This window comes from Phascolarctos cinereus, unplaced genomic scaffold, assembly GCF_003287225.1.
Source record: "Phascolarctos cinereus isolate Bilbo 61053 unplaced genomic scaffold, phaCin_HiC Scaffold_7;HRSCAF=346, whole genome shotgun sequence".
Lineage (NCBI taxonomy): Eukaryota > Metazoa > Chordata > Mammalia > Diprotodontia > Phascolarctidae > Phascolarctos > Phascolarctos cinereus.
Window position 1 is genome coordinate 118,756,285 of NW_027556180.1, and position 25,915 is coordinate 118,782,199.

Consider the following 25,915-nt stretch of genomic DNA (forward strand, 5'->3'; position numbering starts at 1 on the left):
TATTTCCCATTTAGATAGCACTCTGATACCAGAATGAATGTTGTTCTCATGACCACTCTTGTAGGTAGTTAAAGCAAGTACTGTTTTTATTTTACAAAAGAAGAAACTGAAGTTCTGAAAAGTGAAGTGACTTGCCTCTGACAATACAGCAAGTCAGTATCAGAGGCAGGATTCAAACTCAAGTCTTCTGACTCTTGTCTCATGTCCAATCCACCACTCTATGTTACTTCTCAGTAAATCTGACCTTTTCATCCCAACATCCTTTAGTATAAAATGGCAGAAACAGAGCACAGAAAATGGAGTGCCGGGGCCAATAAGCCCCTTTAAGAAGAAAGTAAATAATATCCGAGTAACCAAATGATCAGACGAAACTCTACAAAGTGACCATAAAGCACAATTTAATTTTGAATTTCTGGAAAATCAACACAGTCCAATACCCAGCAATCAAGAAGGAGATGTCTCATTTTGCACAAAGGTCAGTCTTTGAAATTTGATTTTACTGATGACTGTCAGATGCCTTTTTCTCATCCTAGTTATCAGAACCTTTACAAAATAATGTATGATATTCACTACTTATTTGGTCACTTGTGAAGCAAAGACTCAGAGCTAAAAGCAGAAAATCTTTTGGTGAAACTGTAGCTATAAAAACTAACCAAATGATAATATTTACATATGCATAGGATGGGGTTCCAACCTCAGTCTTTTGGGACACTCTCATATGCCAATAAATGTTTCATGAATGAATAATGCAAACAATTGCAGCAGTAATTTTAGAACCGCAAAGCCACAAAGCAGATATTCAGCATGGTAATAACTTATGTATGTCTCTGTAAAACATGTATGTATTCATGTATCATGTATAGGTATATATATTTGCTCACCCATGGGCAGTCTCCAACTCAGGTGAATCAAACTCATACTTGCCCCTTTTGAACAAAAGTCATCCCAATTAGGGGAGAGTAACAGGAACTCTGTTTCCTTCTGTATTTCTAAGGCTTTGCATTTCTATCATCTCCCCTCCAAATAATATAATTCACCTCCACTGAGGCCCACCTGATGCTACTTACTATCCTTATCTTTGCCTTTCCCCAATGGAGGGATCTTCTGTGGCAAGGCTCCATGGCAAAGGGGATCCATGGAAGCTCCGGCTCTGTCAACAGGACATCCAGCCCAGGCTCCATGTTCCACCTCCACCCATTCCCACTCTCCCTCCCTAGTTCTGTTCTGTTCCTCACTCTAGAAATGAACTGAAAAGAATTTTGAAAATGAAAAAGAAAGACATTCTAAAGCACTGCAAATCAATTAACATTTAAGCCATTTCATTTCCAGGGGACACCAAACATTTGAGCCTCTATTGAGGAAGGATATTTCACTTTTGTTTTCCTCCCAATTTCCACACAAGACTACGAGGATGCTTCCTAACCTGCTTAAATTATAAACATAAACACGGCAAATGGAAATCCACATCCATGCTACAGTGAAGGGAGAAGAAACCCCATCCACTTTGAAAAGATGTTACTATTACCAATCTTTTCTTGAAAACATTTCTATTAAGTAGATTTTAAGGCAACCCAACTACTTTTTTCAGATTTAAGATACTTAAAAAGTCATAAGCAAAAGCAAACAAACAGAAAATAAGAAGGGGAAATAGATCTCTATTTCCTGCCTGTTGCTTATTTTGCTTGACAGCAATGTTTTAAAGTACAGGGAGGAAAATAAATCCTTCCACTTGGCCGTGATACTTGGAAAGAAGCTTAAAGCAATTTAATAACAGGAGTAAGATTAAACCATACTTCTAAAAAAAAAAACACTGAGGGTGACAAAAGGAAGTGCCTTTATGCAAATGTCACTCCTTCTCTACTAGATCTATTTTCTGACAAGAGAAAATTCAGTTGTTAATCCACTCAGATGGAGTTCCAGATTCTCTGGAGCCCCACATTACTGTTCTATTATAAGGTCATTATAAAGGACTTTGAATTGTTGTACTAATTGATTGTGAATACTTGTGAAACTCAAGTGTAATGTCCTTTTCTCAGATTTTTCTTTCAATCAAAATAGAGTCAAGATAGAGCAGCAGTTTTATCACTATTCATTATCCTAGGTCTCTCCAGCATAATCGTAATGAGTATTTATAAACATTTATTAAGTATCCAAAATGCCCAATATTTTCAGGCCTGTAGAAGCTATTTTTCAATAAGCACGGTCAATCCAAATACAGTATAATGTAGACTGTTTCAACTGACAATAAGACAAAGGAAAATTCATTAGCCAGATCTCAAGAGATAATCAAATGACTGATGATATTGCTTTACGATGAGGCTGGGTACATGTTAGATGCATCTAATTTCCTAGGGCTTGATTATTGCCAGACAGTCATACCTCTAGAGCGCCTTCCCTAATAGGCCTAAAAACTTTATTTGGAAAATATGCAAACATTACTTCAGTAAATGATTTAAGCTACTAGGTTTCTGGCAATCTAACAGCCAAGTCGTTAGGATCCCTAAAACAAAAATTTGACTTTGCTGATGATTGCCAGTCATTCTGTCAGATTCCTTTTCTCATCCTAGTTATCAGAATGTTTACAAAAGAGTGTATGGTATTCATTATTAAGAAATAATTACTTGTGAATCATCTATTTTATTTAATGAAAAAAGATTCTTTGTACTCCCAGACATATAAAAGGAAAATACTTTTGAAATAGCTCAGCACCCTCCAATTACCAAAATATATTTGCGAATAGGAAAGAGAAATGGAAGCTATTTTGAGTAGAAAAAAAAAAAGAGATAGGAAGGAGAAACTCTCACCCTATTTTAGTTACATGTTCTCTTACTGACCAAGAACCAAGAATAGCAAGCAATCAGGTCTCTATTTCACTTTTGAAGCCAATAACTCCTCAAATCATCAGACTTTAAATCAAGATAACAAAAGTTAATAGTTTTTGAAACCTGAGAGACTACAAGATTATATGTAAGATTTTATATATATATACGTGTGTGTATGTATCTGTGTATATACATATATATATGTATATATACGTATATATAGAATATATATGTGTATATATGTATATGTGTGTGTGTGTGTGTGTGTGTATACACACACACACACACACACACACACACACACACACATATATATCTTTTGCTAATTTGGGGCTTAAGGTTTAGTATTTTGTAACATTTGGCATGGAAAGAATGGCATGATTCAGGCCACAGACTAGCAGATCAATGCTAACTTAGATTTGCCCTAAAGCAGAAACTCCCTTCCAAGGTAGGAATCCCTGTTTTGAAAAGGGATTCACCGACTTGAGTGAGTGGGTGGGCTGACTGACTTTTCAAAGTCCCTTCCAACTCTAATATTCTAAGATTATGAAAATAATACACCTTCTATCTTATTAAAAGGCGACATACCAATGTCTGCAAATCTAATGCAGTTTTGCAGGTACTTTGCTATGAGAATCTTCACCAAAAAAAGTAAGGCCTCCCATCAGTTAGCAAACAAGAAGCTTTGCCACTTAAGTGTGAAATCACACAGTGGGGAAGTTTCTGGGCAGTAGAAATAGGAAAAGAGTCCTGGAGACATTTACAATGCTTTTCCTTTAAACACACATACACACTCACAAAGGTATACCAAAGAAATGGGCAGTAGAAAAGGAGGTTTCATCCAAATTATAAACCAAATGGACAACTTTACTGAAATCATAAGAAAGCTAATCCACTTTTACAAAACCAGGAAAATAATTGGTCATAATCAATTAAAACTGAGATCTCCCCTTTTCTTCCTTCCTAATTGCTTTCTGCTTCCTTTTCTTCTCTGTGTTGACCACAGTGTCCTTTTTTCATCATACAATACTACACCCTCCAGGAAATTTCCTCTTTTTTGTGTCTATGCATCTATCACTCTCAGCTTTTGTCTTCTGTAGCAGGAAGACAATGGGAGGGGTTCAAATCACAGCTCAGAAAAAACCTGTTCTCTCTTAAGTCAAGAGTATGAAAATGGGCAGACACAGTGCTCAAAAGTGGATTCTGCAGTCCGTCTTTAGATGAAACTCAAGATAAAAGTATCCTAATTCTATTCTTAAATGTCCAGTGAAAACCAAAACAGTTCTCAAATTTTCATTAGTCAGAAAAGAATGAATATAGCATTAATAACATTACTAATACTTCAATTATTAAAGTTTCATCTTAAATTTGGGTTAATAATTTGGTAAATAAATCAATAAACCTGGAATACTATTATTATAATGTCCTTTTTATGTTTAAAACTTCTTCGTAATTTGTCTACAGAATACAGTAGGCTTTTTCTTTTAACTATGAAGATGCAGTTCTGTAGGTTTCCAAGGACAAAGAATTTGTGACTAATCAGCTAATTGGAAGCTTCCATAGCAGTGATCTGCTGTTCCACACTTAGCTGAGCTGGTCCTCAAAAAACAGACATGCTAAGTCACCCACTGGTACTCAATGGATTTCCAGAGATGGTAGAGCTTGTATTCCATTATACCCCCAATAAGGCATCACAGAGGAGCTTTTGGAGAGATAAGTATGCAGATTCAACAAAATAAAAAGATGCAACAAGTTGCCTTGTAATGGCTTTCATTTAGTTAGCACCAATAATAGCTTTGTATTTTCTGGGAATTATAAATTCCCACACTTCAATAGTCTTTGCAACCTATCTGGGAAGGGAGAGAAAACGCATTTTATAGCAACTAGTATGGGCTAGGCACTGTGCTAAGCGGTTTTTACAAATATTATTTTAATTGATCCTCACAATAACTCTGTGAAATAGGTGCAACTATTAACCTAATTTTACCATTGGAGAAACTGAGGCAGAGGTTGAATGACTTACCCAGGGGTCACACAGTAAGTATCTGAAGCTAGATTTAAACTCAAATCTTCCCGACTTCAGGACTTGTGCTCTACCTGCTGTACTACCTACCTATCCCTATGAGACTTGGAACTAAAAATGAAAACAACACCAGAACAACATTGAGCAAAAGCATTCTTCCTTCTAGGAGACCAACAACAACGCATCCTTCCTGGAAAAGAGTCTTGGCCAAGTGAACAAGGTGGAGCTTGCTTGTCTTCTGCTTCCTGTAACCTCTCCAAAAGAATTTATCCCAACTGCTCTCCAGGGAAGGAAAGTCACAGAAATAAGACCACAGACCTACTGGAGTCACAGGCTATCATAGGAGCTGTCCAGGTAGAATGCACAAAAAATGTCTTCTCCTTGATACTGAGTACCTACTAAGTTGCCAGCATCCACCACACAACAGCATTTCTTTGTATTCTCCAGGGTTATGAAGAACACAAAGAAATACTGTTCTGTGATTTCAGAAAATAGTCCATGCCCTATGGTTTACTTATGGAAACAAAACCTACATACATATATTTGAAATAATTTTCTCCTTAAACTTCTAACTTCATTCCACTCCTACAGATGAGAAAACTGAAGCCAGTCAACATGAGTTTCCTCAACTTCCTTCTCCACTCCTGCGAACCTATTAGTGTCCTGACTTCTCTTCTCACTCCCTCCAGACTGAGAGGAAGAGGTAGCCCTCTTTCTAGCCAAGGTTGCTTCTTTCCCCACAGACCTTTGATCCCATCCCTTTACCATCTTCCAGGATGTTGCTTCATAAATCATCTTTCTCAACCTGCCCTTCCCTTACCCAGCTGTACCCTTAAGCTATCATTCTCTCTTTCCTTCTTTGACTCCTAAAATTATATAATTATGTTCACTTATTTTCTCTGCTGATCCCTTGACTCTAATCTGCATATTTCTGCCAGACTAATTTATCATACCTACTGATGTCAGATACATATTTTACTTAAAAAAACTTTTTTTGATCATGTAACAACTTGCTTAAGAATCTACCAAGGACTCCATAGTGCTTCCCCTCTCAGGTAAAAATTTCCTCCATTTAGCTTCCAAGGCCTTCTATTAAGCTGGACCTAGCATGTTTTGTCACATCTTATTTCCTACTTAAATACTTTTACTCATGCTTTCTCCACAGCTTAGAATGTTCTTTCTCTATCTAGGTCCTTTGAGGCCCAGTTAAAGTTCTACTATAGAATATATACTCTGTGTGTGTGTGTGTGTGTGTGTGTGTGTGTCCATCAGGTGTTACATGGGACCATCTCCCTTCCTCTAAATTCCTACTGAATTTAGAGCCCACAAGACACAATGTAGCATATAATTATAAAGTGTCTTATATATTCTCCAATGTTTTCTTGAGCTTAAAGCTTGAGCGACTCTACTATGTTGTAGTTTCTTAAGAACAAAGAGTACATCTTAAATTTCTTCCATTTCTCCCAGACTACTTGGAGTATCTATTGGGATGAAATAAATACTTGTTGGCTGACTGGTGGTTAAATTCAAACTATCTTTAAATAGATTTTGGTTTCTCTTCTCATTTTACAAGACGTGCTTGAGCTTAAAAAAAAAACATTATGAATGTAGAAATCCATTTTCCATCCTTGAAAATACTGATTTTTATCTCCCTTTAAGTGCTCAATAGATGTTGTTGACCAAGTGCCTAATATACAACCTGTTTATGGGAACCGTTTAAACTGTCAGCTATCTATGCAAATAATTCACATTTTTTTCATCTGTTCTTCTTTCTAATGAAGTCAAACTTTGCACACATTGTCCATGAGTTAAAAATAGCAATGTCAGAACCTGTGTAATTCACTATTTATATGAGCATTACAAACTTAACCTTAAGTAAAAGTAACAGCAAATCAACCCTCTTACGCAGTGAAGCATTAAAAACATATATATTTGCGACCCTAAAGCAGTTTTCTGAGCCGCTCTAAAAGAAGAGCCATGAACAATACCTAGTCAAACCACTGTGTTAAGGCTGATACAGCATCTAAGCTGCCAGCACTAAGTAGTACAAACAGGCACATCAGACATACCTGCCTGGGACTGACACTCTTCCTGGTACTCATTTAAAGTAAGTGTTTTGTTTTAATGGAAGTATAAAGTCATATTTCTGTCAAATAGAAGGCTGCTCCAACATATTTCCTTCCTTGGACAACCATTTTTACCCTTGGAAACTTCTATTCTGAGAAAAGTCAATAGAAAATATAACCATGCTCAAAAAACCATACCCTTATTTTTCCGAGAGAATGAAAGGCAAAAAGAGTGAGCTATTTTATCTTAACATTATCTGTGGATTGATTCATTATTTCCATATCATTTTAAGTTCTCAGAAATACTGGTAAAACAAGATAGCTTTAAAATGGGAGGGGAATGAAAAAAATTACAAAACATTTTAAAATTTAAATACATTTTTAAGTAAATGCAAGTAACAATTATTGATTTCAAAATATGTTTGGAATATTATAAAACTAAACACAATAACATACATGGACTAAATTTTTAAAAATAGGGCTTGTATTCTTCAGATACGCAAAGTATCATAGAGTTAAAGCTGTAAGGGACCTTAGAGGCCATGAAGTCCAATACTTTGATTTCATAGACGAAGGAATCAGACCCAGAAAGGTGAAGTAATTTGCCCCAGTTCATAAACCTAACAACTCTCACAGGCAGAATTTGAACTCATTTCTTCCTGACTCCAAATTGAGTGGTCTATCTGCTACACCACCTAGTGCCTGTAATCTGTTACTACAACTATCTTGGGACAATTTTCTAATTACAGTTATCCCTTCCACATTGCAACTTTTTCCATGGAAATTCTGACAAGTCTACAGAAGAAATTAAACGGGGGAAACTTTAATTTTTTTTAAATTTTAAAAGAAAGCATTAAATAAAAATGAAATAAAATTAAAAATTAATTAAAAAGAAAAAATTCAGACTTCTCTGGTACGAAGCAAGGGCCAAAAATTTTTTCATGGATTTTCCAGATCACAGGGGCACCATGCCCCTAATCCTACAGGAAGTGGAAATATAAGTGTATAATGCTTTGTGGGGGGGACCTTAAAACTTACTCTTCTGGTAAAATAAGGCATACAAAGTGTTGCAATCGTGATTATTTTTAAATGGATGATAACTGTGATAGCTATGCATATAGGTACGCATTTAATTTTAAATTAATATTTAACAAATCCCAATTAGTTAAATTCATCTGCATTTTGGTTTGTTCACAAAAAAAATGAATATCCTTTAAGTACCCTTATAAAAATTCATGGTACTATTTCAATAAGCAAAAGCAGATTGTCACGAGTCCAACTTCTCCTTTTACTGTGAGGTTTTAAACAATGACAGCATTTCAGTTAAGCACAAACTACTCTAAACTATATAGCCTACTCCTTAAAAAAAAAGATATTATGAAATTTATGCACACCAAAGCCATTAAATTTCTCACTATTTCCATTACAGTTAAAATAGAAAAAACTAACATCTTGTCAAGTGTGCCAAGAAGTTATTGTCTTAATTTAATTTTCAGCCAAAAAAAAAGAAACAGTAAAAACGTGTAATTTAATGTCACATTTAATGGGATTTTTTAACATAAAAAAAGGAAAAAAGATCTCATCTTAAAACCTAAGACAATATTATAACTATATACACAGGATTTTCCAGGATACAAATACCCTTATTAAGATAGCATACTTTATTAATATCCGTGGTATATTCTGATGTTGGTCAGAATCCCTCTTGTACTTTTATAACGTGTTTATTTGTGGATTCATGATACACGGGATTCTTGTGGATCCTGGAAGGATGACTAGGCTGAAAACACACATTCTACAACTGGTATCAAACAGTTGATGGCTGATCTCAAGACTGTTAATGGAAGCATCATGGTATGGAAGTTCTCGACCCAATTCTGCTGAATCTTTCCTCTTCAGTAATCTCAGATTCAACCCCTTCCTCTCTGTTTCCACAACTGTAGGTTCAGATCCTTGATTCTGTCTATATCACTAGGATGGTTTCTCTACTAATTGTGGTTTCTCTACTTCCAGGCTCTCTACATTTTAATACATTCCATAAGAATTGCCCCAATAAGTGAAATCTTGGACAGAATTTTCATAATGTTAGGCTCTCTCTATCACATCAGAAACCCCTCAGAATAGCACTGAAGACCTTTTATCTGCTATCTAATATCATCTCTTGGTACTTCCCACCCTCCCTCTCAAAGACTTTAGCTACACCTAACTATTTTGTCCAATGCTTTAAGACCCAAGTTCTAAATTTCTTTATTTCTCTAACATCTAAAGATCATCTCTTGACTTTTTACACTTCATTCCTCTCATCCTTTCCCCATGTACTACTCTGTATTAAGACCATGTGCAGAAGTCACATCCTTCTGATGAGATTTCTCATTCATCGGACAACCACTTGTGAAGCATCTACTCGTATAATGCAGAGATAGGTGACGGGAAGAATGGAGAAGCAAGGCTCCTGTCTCTTAAGAGCTTACAATCAGACTGACTTTATCTCCATACCTCATTCATTCTTTTTTCTGGTGTACTAAAAAGTCTATGACTTCACCCATGCTAAAATACGAGCAATGTTTGTGTTTCCTAATAAATCCCCAACTTTCTCCCCAACTGGACTGCAAATGCCTCAGGAACAGGCTCTATAACTTCTGATTCTTGACCTTTCTACCAAGTGCCTAGGGAAATACTCAAAAGATACAGTAAAAGCTCAATAAATGAGCTAAGTACCTAGGGATAGGGTCTCCTCCAGCCACCTCTCTGCCCCATCCCCACCCCCAGACAAAACAAATAAATTAGTCTGAAACAACTTCACATACAAGGTTAACTTTATAAGAACACTAAAAAACTACACACACTCCCTACACACATACAAACTCACCTACATATATGAACACACAAACACTTTTAAGAGTTTAAGTCAGCTAAGAACCATGAGTCTTGGGAGTTTTGTAAACTTTGACCTCCAAACTAAGGAAGAGAAGGTTTAATCCGAAGGTTTTACCTCTTCTTAGAGAGAAAATGTAGAGACCCTGGAGAAGGAGACTAGTCCATTAATAAGTCTCATTGGAAAGGGAACCCAGCTTCCCGAGTACAATAAAATTACAACTCTAAGAAGAAAATAAAAAAAAGTGTTGTTTTATCTTCTGCATAGGATTTATGGACTCTGTTGTTTAAAGGTCATTGCTGGGCCAGAAATATGGTTTTAAAGGTTTGGTATGATGAACTCTGCCTTTTTTGATGAATTGTCATAATTACAGGAAATAAGAGTAAATTACGGGGTTTTTTTCCCCTTCAACTTCAAGCCTCTAGAAGTAGATTGGTTTACCCCTACTGCTTTTTTTCTTTTGCCCTGTGTCCCCTCAACCCTTTTACATATTACATTTTTTCCATCTACTATTTTGTAATTGCTGATAATCTGATAAATTTTTGTTCTTGCTGATAAATTTCCCCAAATAGCAGATTTGCAGTCTCAACAAACTCCCAGAATCCTCTTCATATAGTCAGTAAGTTATCAGCTATTTAAATTGATTTAAACAGCTCATTGTTTAGGGAGGACATTGTGTGAGGTGCCACATAGAGAAATAACAAATATATTTTGAAACACCATTGCATACAGAGGACTGTGCTAGGCACTCGGTGAGATTAAAAGTATCTTCATGCCCTCTGACATAATAACATCACTATTGGGAACATGCACCCAAAGAAATCAAAGACAAAAAGCTCCCATATACACCAAGATATTTGCAGCAGCATTTTTTGTGATAGCCAACAACAACAACAACAACAAAGGGTGTTGGAGGTGGGAAACAGAGTGGCTTCCAATTGACTGGATAATGGTTGAACAATTTATGGTATATGAATGTACTGGAATACTGTTGTATTATAAGAAAAGACAAGTGTAAGTAAATCAAAGAAAGATGTAAAGACTGGTACTGATTCATGCACAGCAAAATAAACAGAATCAAGAAAAAAATATGTCTAAGACTACAACATTGTTGAACAAGAACTATACAAAAAGGCAACTTAATTCAGTTGCAACTGAATAAATACAATTAGTGATATTGTATTCAACCATCACATATCTACACAACCTCAATATGGCATACATACACAAGTACATGCATTCATTGTATTGATCAGCTTTGCTTGACTGTTTTTCTTTTTTACAAAGCAGGTCTGATTGGGTAGGGCATGTAGGAAAATGAATATAATGTAAAAAAATATAGAGAGAGACGTTAATAAAAAAATGTTTCTAAATGATTCCGTTTCTGCATCTGTGGAGCTAGCAATCCAGAAAGACATGGATGGCACCTGCACTCAAGGAGATGACATTTTAATTAGTGCATTATTTGCTACACTGGTTCTTGGAGCTCATACTAGAACAGGTTTAGAGGAAGCCAATCTTAATGTAACTTGAGGAGAGTTCTTCCAATATGATGACTGGAAAGACTGCTAATAACTAGAATCCCCAGCTTTTCCTTCTGCTATTTTTTTTACCAAGACCAAAGCTCCTTATAATCACAGACCACACTTTATATTTCTTTTACACACCACATCACTCAACACAAGGTTAGACACAGAATGGGTGCTCAGCAAATGTCTACACTTCAAGCATGCATAATATCCTTGGTTGGTCTTTTAACTAATGAAGATAGTAAGTGCTCTACAACTTAGAATGTTCTTCACCAACATCTGCCTCTACTGCTCCTATTCACAAGCTACTGAATACTGCTGGAGGAAGAGGAATTCAGACAAATATGTGGACTGGGTTTTATTTGTATTATAAATTTATGCTCATTAATCTCAACTGAGGCCATCTTGAACAAAAACAATCCTTCTGAGGTTTTTTTTTCCTGACACATTCACATTCCCCATAAGAGCTATTCCAAATCTTACCCTCTTTCCTTAAGCCATCCACCCTGTCTCTTTCTCTTTCCTCTTAACAGAGGACCTTGCTTCATATTTTACTGAGAGTCTCCTCATGCTGATCCGCCCTCTCTCTCCATTCTCCCTTATTCTACATCACCTCAAGACTGCTTGACATCATTTCCCATTCTCTCTTCCAAGGTACTCTCTCATTTCTGAGTTTCTATAACATTGCTTTCTCTTGGTTTTTCTCCTATGTGCTTGCTTCTTCTCAGTCCCCTTTCCTACACCATTACATCACCTAACTGTGGATGTACCCCAACTCTCTATTCCGGACCTGCTTTCTCTTCACTCTCTCTCCCAAAGATCTCACCAGCTCCCATGAGTTCAATTAAGATCTCTATGAAGATGACTCCAAAATCTATCTATCTATCCATCTATCTACCTATTTATTGCCTTAATTTCATTCTTAAGCCCTAATCACCAATTGTCTACTGGACGTTTCGTAATGAATATGCTAAAGATGTCTCAAATTTCTTAATATGTGCAACACAGAACTCATGTTTACCCTTCTTGCTAATTTCCTTATTCTGTCAATGATACCATTATACTCTAGTTATCCAGGTTTACAACTTCAGTCATCATTACTCCATCTTTCCCAGTATCCAATTAGCTGCCAAATCTTGTTAAACATTACTTTCACTACATCTTTTACATCTGTCTCCTTCTGTCCACTGACACAGACACCATCCTAGTCTAGGCCCTTATTGCCTCTCACTTGGACTACTTCAATAGCTTCCTAACTGGCCTCCCTGCCTCAAATCTCCTCTCTCTAAACCATCCTCCATCTAGCTGTCCAAATGTTCTTTAAGGACAGTTCCAACCATGTCATCCTTCTCCTCAAAAAGCCCTGGTGGTTCCCAACCACCTCCAGGATAAAATACAAATTCCTTTGTTTGGCATTTAAAACTCATCACAATCTGATGCAAACTTAATTTGCCAGGCTATTTGTGCATTACCACTCTTCATATAACTCATGGTCCATTCAAGCTAGCAGACTTACTGTAACTCATACCCAACAATTCACCTGCTGTCTTGATGGTTTTGTCATGCCTAAGATATGCTCTCCATCTTTTAGAATCCCTAATTCTCTTCAAAATTCAGCATAAGGGCCACCTCCTACAAGGGACTTTTGCTGATCTCATCCTCTAAACTCAAAATGCTCCCTGAAATTACTTTGTCTTTACCTCATATATACTTTGTATTTATTTTATGCATGTCATTTCCCCTCACAAGTTCCTTGGGAACACAGAAAGATGTATTTTTTACTTTTAATCCCCAATAATTATCATAGTGCTGGGTGCATAGTAGGCACTTCATAAATGTTTACTGATTGGCTGACTTTGACTGCTGAAACACTGCCCTATAGCCAAAGTGGTGATGAAATTCTCTGAGTTTAGCTAGGTCTGTTCCTGGATAAGACACATACATTCCATCACCAAGCCCACAATTCAAGCATTTACAGTTTGGTAAAACCTGCCAGAGTTTAATTGAGGGGTGGGGTGGCAGTGAGGAATAGCCTTTGAGAAACCAGTATTACCTTCGTGTCACAATGAGGCATAAGGGTATTGCTTTAAAGATAGGTTAAATAAATACTTAGCTGAAAGGAAATGATATCTTCCCCAAACCTCTACTGAAGTTGCATACCAGAGGAAGCAAAATCATTTAATGCTATTTACATGAGGAAAAGACTGATGCTTCTGGAGATCCATGCAGTAACTATACATTAAAATAAATATGCTTGCCAATTACTGATCCATACACAAAACAAACTCAGCGTTTGAACGTGACTCAAAATGTAAAGTAGTCATATTAGCATGAGATTTAAACTTCAGTCTGGTTGAGAAGAGAAGTTTTAAATGACCTCATTCTTAACATTACAAAAGTCCAGAAATGTTGGTCAATTCAATACACAATTGTTTGTCTTCATAATAGAAAGGGGTTGGTATTTAACTTAAAAGATCAACCTTTTCTGAAAATAGGTTTGGAAATGTTACAAAAATTTTCTATGCCAAACTTCTCTCCTAAGAAAATATTTACAATTCAGTTAAAAAATAGTGAACACAGATAGATAATTAACCCTAAAAAAAATCTGAACTGCTACATAATAATACTCCTTCATAGAGTATGATAGTTAAATCAGCTGTGTTACAGCACTCATTATACACTAGATGTCGCCTGAGACACAAAATTTAACACAAGGATAGCCTTTGTCCTCAAGCAGGTTACATTTTAATTGAATTAATGAACTTTTAATATGAAAAAACTCAATCCTGATAATGAAACATATAAATCAGTTCAGATCAAGAGAGCTTCGTGCTTGTGCATACATGGGGATATGGGACAAGGAAAAACAGACAACCCAGTACAGCAGACAGTTTGGAACCAGGAATCAAAAGATTAGGACCAGCTCTACTAATTAAGAGAGATGTGACTTTCTGAAAGGTATTTAACCTCTTTGATCCTCAGTTTCCTCATCTGTAAAATGGAGCTAGTTCTTAGAGTAAGAAGAAATATGTCATAGTAGATCAAAAGCAGGCCTTACAGTAAGGAAGACTTGGGCCCTATATCACATACTAGGTGTGGAATTATTTATTTATTTATTTTTAAGGAGGGCAGGCAATTGGGGTTAAGTGACTTGCCCAGGTCACAGAGCTAGTAAGCGTCTGAGGCTAGATTTGAACTCAGGTCCTCCTGACTCCAGGGGTGGTGCTCTAGCCACTTCACCAACTAGCTGCCCTTCACTGCAGAATTACAAACAAGTTACTTAACCCCTCAGTGATCCAGGCAATTCTGTCTAAAACTATAAGGTACAGATGAGTGGTTTGATCTGCTTCAGTGGATGGACAGACCTTCACTACTCTGATGCAATGACAGAGTCAGACCAAAAACAAGCACACAGAGAACTATCTCATGCTACCTGGCTCACAGGCCTGTTGAGGAAAAATGATTTGTAGACTTTAAAGCATCCTAGAAATGTTAGCTACTGTTTTTAATATGGATTAAAAAGACTCAGAAAAAAACAAGGAAGGTTTCCTGGGGAAAAAAATCGATCACAAAATCTCAGATCAAAATGAGATCTCCAGTCTTTCCTTTATTATTTGAACATCATGCAGCTACTATGTGCAAGTAGCTATGATAAAAGATGAGTATTTCAAAGAAGAAAAAGAAAAAGAAAAGGAAGCAGATCTTGAAGCTGCCTGTTATAGTAATATCCCCCACAAGGCACTGCCAGAGAGAGATTTTCTTACCCTTTCCTCAAAAATCTCCAGAGAAGGAGGTGCCCCAACTTCTTTGGTAATTCTGCCTACCACCTCAAAACAGCTAATATCAAAATTCATCCTAAAATCTCATTTAGATTTCTAATTATGTTGTCTCAATCCACTTATCATTGGAAACAAAAGTAATCCAACCACTTTGACTGCACATAACAAAAACCATTATTATCCCCTCTCAGACATCCCTTCTCTAGGCTAAATAAATACAGTCAAGTCACCTATATTCAACATTGCAAAGAGTTACTGGATCTCTATGGATGTAGAGTAATGGGTCACATACAAAGTTCAGAAAAGATATGTCTTATTCCTAAGAGATATGACATACACAGATGACTCTAATACAAAAAACTACATGGTAAAAGTATTATGAACAAGATGGACACAAAATCCTATGTAGAGTCTGAGAAAGAAAAGTTCACTACAAACTAGAGCAGGACTTCCTAATGTCTGGTCTGTGAACATTTTTTTTCAAAAATGTTTTGATAAATATATTTCAATAATAGGCTTCTTCCAGACTGACACTGGGATCCACGACATAAAATGGGTTGAGGACCTCTATTCTAGATGAATCAGGGATGGTTTCATGGAGGATGTGGCATTTGATCTGGAATTTGAAGGCAGCATAGGAAATTGACAGGCATGGGGCAGCTAGGTGGTGCGGTGGATAGAGCACTGAACCTGGAGTCAAGAGGACTTGAGTTCAAATCCGGCCTCAGACATGTAACACGAGCTGTGTGATCCTGGGCAAGTCACTTAACCCTAATGCATAGCCAAAAAAAAAATTGATAGGCAAAGAGGGGAAGGGAAGACATCTAAAGAGACCATTAAAAAAGGAAAAAAGACCCATATGTGCAAAAACATTTACAGCAGCTCTTTTCAAGGTGGCAAAGAACTGGAAATTGAAGGGATGCCCATCAACTGGGGAATGGCTGAGCAAGTTGTGGTATATGAATGTAATGGAATACTATTTTGCTATAAGAAATAATGAGTAGGCAGATTTCAGAAAAACTTGGAAAGACTTGAATGAACTGATGTTGAATAAAGTGAGCAGAACCAGGAGAACATGGGACACAGTAACAGCAACATTGTGCAATGACCAACTTTCATAGACTTAGCTCTTCCCAGCAATATGATGATCTAAGACAATTCCAAAAGACTCATGATAGAAAATGATATCCACATCCAGAGAAAGAACTAGGAAGCCTGAATGCAAATCAAAGCATATTACTTTCTCTTTATTTTTTTTCTCTTTCTTATGTTTTTTTTTCCTTTTGTTCTGATTCTTCTTTCACAACATGACTAATGTGGAGATGTGTTTAATATGGTTGTACATGTATAGCCTATATCAGATTGCTTGCCATCTTGGGGCAGGGGAAGGGGAGAGAAGGCAGGATAAAAAAATTTAAAACTCAAAATCTTACGAAAGTGAATCTTGAAAACTATCTTAACATGTAATTGGAAAAAACTGGGTACTACTAAGTGGGGGGAAAACAAACAGCATGAACAAAGGCAAAGGTGAAAAAAATTAAAACCATGTTGGAGCTATGAGAAATTCCAAAATCTCTTCAGAAGACTACCTGGTGCAGTGTACTATTAAAGGTAGGGTGGTGCCAAAGGTATGGCTTTGAATGCCAGGAACAGAAGTCTGAATCATATTCAACATGCAATGTGGAGCCACTGAAGATTTTTTAGTAAAGGACTAACATGACCATATCTATGCATAATAAAGATTATTCTGACAGAAGCACCAAGTAGGTTGAAAACAGGACAGAAGGATTTAAAATAGACAAGGCAAGCCATAACGAGGGCCTGAACTAGAACCTTATCATTGGAAGGGACCTCAGAAGACATCTCATTTGTTCAATACTTGAACAGGAATACCCCTATGATGTTCTTTCTTTGTTTGAAAACCTCCAGTGAAGGGGAATTCACTGTAGCCTAGAGAAGTCCATTCCATTTTGGGAAAAAGCTCTAATTGCTAGGAAGTTTTTTCTCTACTTCAAGACTAAATTTATCTTTCTCTAATTTCCACCCATTATTCCTAATTCTGCCCTTTGGTGACAAGGAGAACAAGTCTAATCACTATTCTTTGTGACAACTCTTAAAATTTTGAAGATAGTTAACATGTTTGTCTGATATGTTCCTGTTGCAAGGGCCTGGTAATTGGTCTCCCTGACTCCAGTCTTTCTCCTCTCTGATATATTTTATATAGAACTGCCAAAGGGATTTTCCTAAACTGCAGATATGACCATATCATTCTATAAACACCACTGATTCCTTACTGTTTCTAGGTATCAAATATAAACTCCTATGTTTAGCTTTTAAAATACATTATAACTTGGCCCCAATCTACCTTTCCCACCTGAAATCTATGGGCCAGTCAAAATGGCCTTCTTACTATTCTCCATATGGAAGGTATTCCATCTTACATTTTGCACTGTCATTCACTGCCCTGAATACACCCCACATCACCTCTCCCCCTTAAAATCTCGTTTTCTTCAAACCCTTGATTATCAAACACTATCTACATGAAACCTTTCTTGATTGCCCTGCCCCAAGTATTAGTGCTCTCCTCAGAAAAAAAAATTACCTTGTATTTATTTTATATACATTTTGTATTCATAAAATTTGTGTAAAAAAACTTTGTATTTCTGTACATGTTAACTCCCAGGCAGAATGTAAACTTTTTGTGAGCAAGTACAGTTTCAGAGAGAGAGAGAGAGAGAGAGAGAGAGAGAGAGAGAGAGTGTGTGTATGTGTGTGTGTATTCCTAGAACCTAACTTAGTATGCGGAAGGATTTGTTCTGTAAAATTTGGATTCAGTCAAAAGTCCACACTGAAGGATCTAGGAGGCTACATGTGGCCTCAAGGCTACAGGTTCCCCTCACCTGGATTAGGTGCTTAATTTTTTTTTCTTTTAATGACTGACCTATTAGGTCCCCCTTAAGTTTTTTCTCCAGTCTAAGCATCTTTACTTTTTTCAGTTGATCTTGTACCCTAACTACAAAACCCTTCATCATCCCTTTTGGACACTCAGTTTTTCAATGTCCCTCCCCTAATATGATATCGAGAGCTAAACATAATACTCTAGATGTGACTTCATCAGGACAATCTTCCTGACAATCACTTCCATGATTCTAGATACTCTGCCTCTCTTAATGCAACCTACTATCACATACTATTGACTCATATTGAACTTAAAATTCACTAAAAACCTCATCTTTTTCTTAGATTACTACTTAGCCATATCACTTTCATACATTTTAAACCTAAGTATACTTACATTCACCCCTATCAAATAAATTTCACCTGCTTGGATCTGGTACGATATTCTTATACCTTTTGACTCCAATGTTTTGGTTATAGCTCCCAGCTTTGTGTCATCTTCAAATCAAATTTGCATATGATTTATAGACTTGATTTCTGACATAAAAGATCTCAGAAAAAGAAGCATGAATGAATCATATGATAGACTGAGACAGCTTTTTGGTGTGTTAGTAACAGAGATGGACCTCATCAATTCATAACTGACCTGTCCTTTAAAAAATGGAGGGCAATACTCTTCATAAAGCTTAAATCAGGCATAAAGTTTGGAGAGCACAAGATACAATAATGACCTTCAACACTCAGGAGGAAATGAAAAGTGGGTTTTATAGTCTCTAAAAGAGGCAAAGTGACCTGGTGGCTGCAGCAGATCAGAAATAACACCCAGGAGCAGCTAGGTAGTACAGTGGATGGAGAACGGACCCTGAAGTCAGGAGGACCTGAGTTCAAATCTGGCCTCAGACCAAACACTTGACACTAGCTGTGTGACCCTGGGCAAGTCACTTAACCCCAACTGTCTTTAAAAAATATAATAATATCAAGTATGTTTTGTGTTTGTATATTCAGGATTATTGTTGACAATTACACCCTCAATTTATAGGAGTCTTTTGGGGTAGATTTTCATATCGTATTGAGATAGAGAATTTCCACAAAATCCATGTGCTTCTATATCTTTATTAGATACCACAACCACCCACAGTCCTAATCCCAAGCCAAGCCACATCTATGATCTTGTAGTGTTCGCACTATCATAGCGGATCATCAACTGATTATTTAAAAGACCTCCAGAAATGATCACTAAAGGAAAACAACTGCGTCCTAAATTCCTTCACAAAGCAGTGGTTCTCACAGCTAGTTCCGCTCTATTTTATATCTGTGTGGTCTGCTTCGTCCAACCATCCCCACCGAACTTTACCATATTCATACTTGAATAATATTCTGACTTTTCATCATGAGTCTAAGTTTGATATGGTGGCAGCAAATTTAAAACTTTGACACTTTATTTCAACAAGTAGGTATAATTTTAGTCACAAGACCCTGCCTTTCTACCTTCTACCCCAACCTGAAAAATCAGAGAAAGACAGGATTTTGAGAATTTCTGGGCCTACAATCTCAAAGAAATATAAATACATTACATAAAAAATTTTGTCAATGTTTACCTCTTTTATTATTCATAGGATTTTTTTTTATCCTTAAAAGAACAGCAGTTGAGTTGTGTTGTTTGTTTGTTTGTTTTTTAATAGACTTCCATGGCTGTGATATTGGAAATTTTGAATGATTAAAGATCAAATTATATTTAGAACAGTTTTTCATGTTAATACATTTTAATTTAATCTAACTCTTTGAGAACTGGACATTTAGACAGACATACTCTCTAGATTTATAGATAATTTGCAGAGATAATACACAGCATTTATATAGTAATTTAAGGTATGGTAACTTATTTGGAAATCACAAACCCATCCTATAAAGTAAGAGCTATTATTGGTCCCCTTTGTCAGATTAGGGAACTGAGGCTCAAATAAGAATCACATGGCTGCTAAGTGCCTGAAGTAGAATTAAAACTCAGATCTTCCTGTGTCCAAGGCTTCTGCTCCATTATACCACCTAGCAGTCAGATGAAAAAGATAAACGAGAGAGAAGCAGACAGAAGAGGAAGCACACCACAGTGGGTGGGGAGTCAGCCTCAAAGCCAAGAAGCGGTGGGTTCAAGTCCCATCTCTAACATGCTCTGGCTGTGTGGTCCTGGACAAGTAAACCACTTAACCTTCTGGTTCTCTAGCTAACTCTAAGACTATAAATTGAAAAAATGGTACTGACGGTTCATTGACTACCTTGTGTGCACTTTGAAAGATTATGCAATATATATGCATACGTGTATGTATGTGTGCATGTATGTATGAATATAAAAATCGAGCCACAGTCTCTAGCTAGAAAGAAGGGCATAGATTTTAAGATAGTTTCATTGTTTTGTGTTTCTTACATTTGTCACTTCCCAAACCACAATCTCCTTTACTGCAACAATGATATTTATATACATACACACACACACACACACACACAATATACATACACAGAGAGAGATACGTATATATACACATACACAATATGTGATACACACACACACACACACACACACACACACACACACACACAGTGTTTCTCCCTTGTTGGAATTTAAGATCCTGGGACTGGTTCGCTTCTTCTCTTCTGCCTTTGTATCACCGGGGCTTAGCATAATACCTGGCATGTAACAGTCACTTAATAAACTCTTATTGATTGGTTGGTTGAAATGTATAATCTTGCCTGGAGCACAAAGAGTTTAAGTGAATTGCCCAGGTTTATATCTACGTGCATTAAATGAATTATTTTTTGTGTGTAAATCTTCATGGTGTGAAAATTTGTTTTGTGGGAAATAAGCTTTTTATTCTTATATTGTTTCTAATTTTAAAAATATGCTCAAGGTATTTTATATCACAATTTTCCTCTGTGTCATTCGGAGACATTCCTATATGCTAAAACACTGTGGGAGTCAGAGAGTGATAGAAGTAAATAAAAAGATACAAGAGCAGGGTAGTGAGGCAAGGCTGTGAGCAAAAGATGGGAGAGGGAGCCAGGACTGGTCCAGGTTAGGAGAAAAGCCCACAAATTACATCAACAATAAGAAGGACCTTCACAGAGAGCCAACCTTCTGTCTCAGCTACTCATTTTTTTTTTACAAAGGTAATTCACAAAAGTAAGTTCACAAGATTAGCTGCTGTCACATTACAATTACTGATGCATTTCATTTATGTGGGTAAGCTCCTTGAGGGTAGGCATTGTTTTAGCATCCCCAAAGAACAGCAAATCCCTAGCAGGTAAGAAATATTTGTGGTAGGAGCAATATCCTACCTCCTCCCCCCCATGCAAATCAGGCTAGTTTTTTCTTAAAAGTTGAGACCTTCCTTGAGACTTGGTTGGCTCAGGGCACCACAAGCTCAGATCTTGGAAATCACTTCGCGTCACCTAAGAACAAAGAAGACAGGAAGAGCTCAAGGAGCCTTCTCTAATGCTTGGTTGTTGAATCACAAATTCGGTATAGAATTATCCATACAAGATCTAAGACAGAGAACATTTTCACCAGAAATGTGGCCACTAGGTGATTTTTTTTTTTAATTTCAACTCAGGCCCCCCCCATCTTTGAAGCCAACTCTATCACACTGCAACTCATGAATCACATTAACAATTACTAATAACAATGATAATTGACTGATAACATATTTTCTCCCCTTCAGAGAATATTTACTTGGATCTTAAAAGTACATTCACCTCAAAAAATTTCTGCAAAGTCATGGGCATAGGCATGATATTCTGGGCAGGAAAAACTACTGTGCCATCCATAGTATGCTTCTGGTTGCTACCTACTGCACCTGTCTAACTTGGCAGAATAGGAGTCTCTGACTTAACAATCTACTTATGAAAAGCCCCTAACCTCCTAGGATAGAATAGAATCTGCTATTCATAATAAGTAACAATTTTCTATCATGGAATGTTAGAATTTGACAGGACCTCAGAAATCACCTTTATAAGCAGAATCACAGAAATTGCAAGTCATAAGGGACCTCAGCCACCTTATGAGTCCAACTCACGCATGAAAGGAATGCCCATTATAACAGAGCCAACAAGTGGGTCATCCAGCCCTATTCAACAACTTCATTTTACAGACAAGGCCAACACAGCCTAGAAAAGTAATACATTAAACAACTGCCAGAGTCAGGACTTAAATAACCCAGGTCTTCTAATGTGACATACACCACAACTTAAGCAATGTGGGAATGAGGCCAGAGCACTCAAAGATATGGGTTCCAGTCTCTGTTCTGATACAATCTAGTCAATGACTAACAATGCACTTCATTTCATCTTGAGTTGGGGGGGGGGGTGAGCTGAGCTTAGACTCAATGATTCTAAGAACCCTTCAGATTCAGTCTACAATTCTATGCCAACAGTTAAAAACAACTGCCTTAAAAAATAACTAAGCACCAAGAAACATGCTGTTTTCTTTATTATTTAATGGCTAATTATTTCAATCTGCAATTCTTGGTAGGTAACCCTTTGCTTCTCCTTTTCTTTCCATTATCTTCATCATCTTTTACTATTTCACTACTCATTAGCACCTCCATGGGAGCAGGAGAAAGGAGAGAAAGAGGAAAGAATGGAGAAAATTTGTAGACTGTGCTTGCTGTTAACAGCTCTCATAAGAGTAGGAAAAGCAAAGCTAAAGTCCAAGTTGAGGTAATCAGTAGATTTCATTCATCCATAATCATTCTCTCCCTATGCCCTCCCTTCTACTCCCTGCCTCCAGAAAATTAGGCTTTATAATGAAAAAGTCATTATGTTCCCCTAACTATTGATCGTAAGAGGGCAGATTTTATATTTAATTATCAGTTACATTCCATTACAGAGGTCATTGTGTATACTACCTAAATGCTTTAATTGGTGATCACTGCACTGTTGTTTTCATTCTAAGGAAAAAAGCAAAAACAAGTAGACAACATTCTTGAGTCAAGTGGTGATTCATTGTGTAAACTGGGCAAGTCAATGAATCTTACTACCCCTTGCTGAAGACCTTATCTTTAAAAATTAAAGAAAAAAACCTAAAAAGTGCCATAAAAAAATATTCTACATGGAGATTCCGAGAATACCCATTTAAATATATCTGTTATAAATTAAAGAACATATCTGCTTAATATTAACCTATACTTAATGTTAAGTTCAATACCTAGAACTACCATAGGTACAAAGCACACCAGGAAATATCACAGAATCACAGAATTTGTGGGTTGCAAGGGATCTCAGTGACCAGAGAGTCTAGACTCTAAGCCATCAGTTTCTGCTTAACCAATTTCCTATCCTATAAAGGGCATATAATAACCAACCTACATAATAATCAACAAATAGTTATCAAACTCCTTCAATGTGCTGGGCCCTGGCAAATAACCTACATGATAATAATAAGCTACAAAATGAGTTGATATGTTTGTTTTAAATATCCACATTATTAAGAAAGATGATGATAATATAAGGTGTTATTGTTTTCACTACAATTTAATTAATTATATTTTCTAGTTTTTTACACCTAGTTCAAAACGTAGACTTCAGAAACCTTAAGAATTTTTCTCATCTGACATTTTTTTTAGTATATACCTATACCATTTAGTATATATGCTATACCACTAGGAAATCAGAAGCACATTTTAGTATACTATTTTTCAAATGTTAAAAATTGAAAAGTTACATGAGGAATCTTGAAAGAGTCTTCAAAATAAAGTACAGCCAGGGTAGGTAGGCATAGTTAATTTCTGTCTGTTATACTCTCTCTAAATTGCAAATAATGGGCTTGAGTTCCAGAGCATTAAAAAGCTGTAAATGATTTCTCCATCTTCAAGGGAAAAAAAAAGTTGAAATTTACTTGTCAAGTGGATAGAAAACAGGTCTGGAATTCTGGAATACTGTCTTACCCCAGGCTCTGCAGAGAATTGAACCGTAAGCTATAGAATTCACTTTACCTCTCTGAAAACTCAGTTTCTCCATTTGTAAAAATCTGGATAAGAAACTGTATGCCCACCTTATTTACAGGTATGTTATGAAGATGAGATAATACACTGGAAAATCCCATTAGAAGGAGACCACAGAAACTGAAGGTGCTATTAAAAGAGAAAGTCCATCTATTTACTCAATAGCAAAGAATGCCAATGACACAGGAATTAGACATTCAACATGTAAACCAAAGGAGTCATTCTCTCCACAACCATTAAATGGTGATTTAATCCACTGCTTCTTAAACTTTATGCTTCACAATGCTTGATGTACTTAAGTTATTAAATGAGGTGTTGGTTTCTTTTTAAATCAATTTTAACAGATTTAACATATGCCATACCATAAAACAAAAGTACTGAATCTGCCATAAGAGTTTGGCCATTTAGCCAGTCTACACATCATGCCCATGGGAGTTGGACGCAACCTTTGGTTCTCACTGAATGCCCACAATCCTGGCACAGTCTCATATGAAACTTAAGGATCTCTCATGACTTCTACCACTCCAAGAGAGTTTCATTAGTGTACTAATATATGTAAAAAGAGTTGTAACTAACATTTTTCACAGCTGAGGTGAGTTTACAATCAATTAACAAGGATTTATTAAGCACCTACAAGGTGCCATGCACTGTGGTTAAGCACTGGGGATACAAGGACAAAGAATGAAACGAACCGTACTCCTCCAGGGGCTTACATACTAATAGGGGAGATGACAACATATATAAAATATATGGCATAAACCGAAAGTTAATAAACATCTACCTACAAAGTATTCGAACACAAGAATGTTGTGATAATCGAGCAGAAATGTAATGAGGGCCTGAACTAAGGTGTAGCTGTGTGAGTGGAGAGAAAGAGTCAGATGGGGGACATTGTGAAGGTAAAAAACAGCAAGATTTGGAAAATAACTGGATATGTGGGGCAAGGAGAGAGAGGGGAGTCAAGGATATTGCTTCAGGTTATGAATGAAACACGAGAAGGATGGTGGTAATTTTGACAGAACAAAACAAGACTAAGGTAAGGAAAGTCAGTTGTGGGTAGAGGAGACAGAGATGCTAAGACATAGCCAAGTCACATGGGCATGGCGGTGAAGGTGTGGGGTTGAATTCACCCTAAGTATGACAGTAGGTGCAGGCCAAGGCTTCTTAAACTTTTTCCACTAACTACTCCTTCAGCACTTTTTAAACCACACAGTTTAAGAAGCACTGGGTAGACCATTTGGCGAAGGCCATCTGGGAATTTCCATCTTTAAAACTGTTTCATCAGTCAATGTCTTAAACTTATATATTAGTAATTCCTGGATATAGTCCCCTCTCTTAAAATAAAGAAAAATAATTGAAAAAGTCCTACACTCTCACAATATAGGAAACATTCTGTCCCATTAGTTCTATACCCCATTTCCATTTTTACCTATATGTTCTCTGTAATCAAGATTGTTACAATTACCTAGCGTATGGCTTTCTTTTATTCTTCTTCTCTTTCATGTTACTATCGTTGTATCATTGTATACATCATTCTTCTAGTTCTGTAGCTTCCTATTTTAACTACCTCAATGTGAACCTCAGCTGTTACTAAGCGATATAAGACACCTAAGTGCATCATGGTTTTGTTAGTACCTCCTAAATATCAGTGTACTAAGACAAAGCCCCATTTGTTCCAACCTAGTTATAGCTCTGAGTCAATAATGTTAGTGTCAAAAATATTATACCTGTTGTTTATACCTCTATTCTACATGATAGTGACTTAACTATAAGTAGGAGATGTATTATTAACCAAACAAGGGATAGAGATAATTACAAAAGATAAAAGATAATTTTGATTACATAAAATTGAAAAGTTATCACACAAACAAAATTAATGTATCTGGGATAAGCACAGAAGCAGCTGAATGGGGGAAAAATCTTCTTATCA

At 36.6% G+C, this 25,915-nt stretch overlaps 1 protein-coding gene and 1 long non-coding RNA gene across 6 annotated transcripts in view; one reads left to right on the forward strand and one right to left on the reverse strand.

Annotated features, from left to right (window-relative positions):
- Nucleotides 1–25,915, reverse strand: part of KLF12 (KLF transcription factor 12) — a 576,265-nt gene that overhangs the window by 425,535 nt on the left and 124,815 nt on the right. The gene's annotated exons all lie outside the window — the stretch shown is intronic.
- On the forward strand, nt 22,435–24,115 carry LOC110212438 (uncharacterized). The gene is made up of 3 exons (XR_002325667.2): nt 22,435–22,510; nt 23,857–23,953; nt 24,047–24,115. It is a non-coding gene; the product is annotated as an uncharacterized LOC110212438 (long non-coding RNA).